The sequence below is a fragment of the Chrysochloris asiatica genome, unplaced genomic scaffold, assembly GCF_000296735.1.
Source record: "Chrysochloris asiatica unplaced genomic scaffold, ChrAsi1.0 scaffold00467, whole genome shotgun sequence".
In the NCBI taxonomy this organism is placed as follows: domain Eukaryota; kingdom Metazoa; phylum Chordata; class Mammalia; order Afrosoricida; family Chrysochloridae; genus Chrysochloris; species Chrysochloris asiatica.
In genome coordinates this window covers 1,052,402-1,055,454 of record NW_006408985.1, presented here as the reverse complement: position 1 = coordinate 1,055,454, position 3,053 = coordinate 1,052,402, and the positions used below count along the sequence as shown (strand labels likewise).

At 37.4% G+C, this 3,053-nt stretch overlaps 1 pseudogene; it reads right to left on the bottom strand.

The window, feature by feature from the left end:
• Positions 1-1,945: 1,945 nt before the first annotated feature.
• Positions 1,946-2,527, bottom strand: LOC102817115 (annotated as a pseudogene).
• Positions 2,528-3,053: the final 526 nt, after the last annotated feature.

Genomic DNA, 3,053 nt, shown 5'->3' with positions numbered 1-3,053 from the left:
CTATAATTCCTACTGAAATTCCTATTCTTGAAAATACATCCATAATTTGTTAGTGATCACATAGTTGAACGTCTTTGAATAGTGAATTAAATGCAAGGAAGCGTATTTCTGGTATTCTCTACTTTCAGCCCAAATTCCTGTGACATAAGGAATGATAATCATCATGCCATGCTGCAGTACAGTGAAATATTTAATGTTTCTTCTAGCCATAATCTGTAAACTCTTTCCCTTATGTGTCTGGGTAAGAGAAGTTGAGTGTAGATACAGATGGATTTTATGATTCATTTGTGAGTGGTTTTTAATAAGGTTTATTTTGAAAATTTGGAACTCTAATGTGGATACAAAATAAACTGCATCAGAAGTAAGAAAGGGGTCTCACTACCATCACGGATGAAGAGTCAGGGTTAGAGTGGGTTTCTTGGACCCCAAGTTCCCTGTGCATTGAACCTACTTGATGTAGGGTCAGAAAACAGTGACTTCAGAAGAATAGCAGGGGAGCAGCACCATAAATAAAATCAAGAGCGTAAGATAGAGTAGAGGGCTTCCCAGTACATGGAGCAAGGAAGGATGGGTGAATATGGGTAAGAGGCTTATTTGCAGAGTAGAATGTCTCAAGGTACTTACTTGGGATGCTAGATTTGCTAATCCACCACAGTAAGATAAACTTACAGACATGTTGAGGTGAATATCATAGGTACACTATTCTGATGAACGAACATTGTTAAATTTTGAATAGCAGATTTTATTGAATTTGACTTAGATATGTATTCTTAAAAATGGCTTCCTCCAAAACATTCTAATAAATTGAATCTAATTTATAAATCTTGTTATTTACATGCTGCATTTAAACCACTCAAATAGCTCTTTATTGCTTTTAGGATAAAATCCAAACCCCTTATGTGATCTGGACTTTGTCTACTTATCTCATTTTAGGCTCACTACTGTTGCTTAAACTTGCTGACCTGAAGTCATATTGAATTAATTGGAATTCCTGACTCACTCTGCTTTACTTACATCTTCATAATGTGTATGTCCTTTTACTATGTCTGATATGACATTCCCCTCCTTCCTTGATGGCTAACCTGTATTTATAGTGGCATAAATAAATGTTTAAAGTAATATTTTTTTTATTTATCTTCCATCTCTAGAACATTGGTATTCTTTAGGCTTATCTCATAACTCTAAGCCATCCATTATATCTTTTTTTTTTTTTTTTAAAAGGAATTTTCCATCTGCTTTTATTTTCAAATACACTTTCTTTTCTTTAAAAAAACAAAAAAACAAACAAAAAAAAAACCACTTTCTGCAGAGATGATAAATATCAGTATTAGGAAATCCAATTCTACAAAAAATACCACATTTAGTCTGGTGTCGATATATTTATTTTTGGTAACATACAATAAGTGGCACTAATTACACAGTAACTTTAAGGTAACTAACATGAAACCACAGAACTATAACTTTGCCACAGCTGCATGGATCTGGGCCTTTCTGGCTGAGTACATTTTCAAAAAACTGGATACACAATTCAGAGCTGTGCCAATGAAAACACCTATGAGAAAAGTTCTGAAGTAGTGACTCACCAGAGTATTCTGCAGCTGACAGATAATAGGCAGGACATATTAGTTATAAAGTAGTTACAGCCTAATTCACAAACATTACCAACTTTTTCTCTTTCTAGAAAGAAGCAAGAAGTTAAGAAATTTCTTGAATTAGCGTCTGGTGTGTCAGGTGGGAGTGCAGAGCGGGGCTGTTAGATCAGTGTCAGAGGGGCCTTAGTGAGCCAGAGGGGTTGGACATCATTAATAATCATGGTTGGTTTCTAAATACTGGTAGCAAGATGACTTCTGATTTGTAATCTTAGGTAAATTATAGATATATGAAAAAGGCCAGTAATCACACACTTCAAAATTAACCGCATAAAGGCTGTGCTTGCAGCGAGGTTTCACAAGACAAGGCACCCAGATTTTTTCTTCTCACGTCTGCTTGCAGAGCCGCTTTCGTGGCCTTTCCAAAAACCTCTCTCACTCCATCTTTTGTTTTTGCTGAACACTCCAGGTACCCAAAATCACCAATCCTATTTGCCATATCTGTGCCTTCTTCAGGTTTGACCAGCTCTTGCTTCATCTTGGCTAGCTCTGGCCTTGTGTGTTCATCATTCCGAAGATCCTTCTTATTCTCAACCAAGATGATAGACACTTTGGGACAGAAATGCTTGACTTACAGGGTCCATTTCTCTGGGATTTAAAAGAAAACTATCAGGGCTGTCAATGGAGAAACACATCAGTATAACATCAGTGTCTGTGTAAGAGAGGGGCCTCAGACGATCATAATCTTCCTGCCCAGCTGTGTCCCACAAGGTCAATTCTACCTGCCTTCTATCCACTTCAATATCTGCCACATAGTTATCAAACACTGTGGGCACACACACCTCAGGAAATTGATCCTTGCTGAAGACTATGAGCAAGCAGGTCTTGCCACAAGTCCCATCACCAAAAATCATCAGTTTCTTCCTGATGGCAGCCATCACTTACAATTGTACCGTGAGATGCACAGTCTGTGTGGCAGAAGTTCTATAAAATACCTTGAACTTCTCAGATGAAAGGCACTCTTGCGGCAACTCCAAGTCCGGCCTCTTTGCGCCAAGGACACTGCTCTGCGGGTCAGGCGTTCAAAGCGATGGCAGGTTGCTGAGGAAGCGGTGGCAGACTAATGAGAGAATGGAAGGAGGATGGCGGGTGGCGGGCGGGGAACTCAAACGAATCCCCATCATATCTTGCAGAATGGAGTTGCATAATACTTTGCTAACTTTAATTTTACATATTGATTTCTTAATACAGTTCAGGTAATGTATGTGAAAAGAATTAATTGAGTGAATAAAAATTGTATTTCTAATTTGACCCATTCCCATGAAAGTTTTAATTATATTTTTGGTTGTTAATAATGTTTTGGTAACTGTTCTTTATTATGAGTAATAATTTTTCCTTTAGGTAATTTCTTGGCTACTTTTAATTCCAGGATCATTTATGAATATATGTAAAAAATTAGACTTG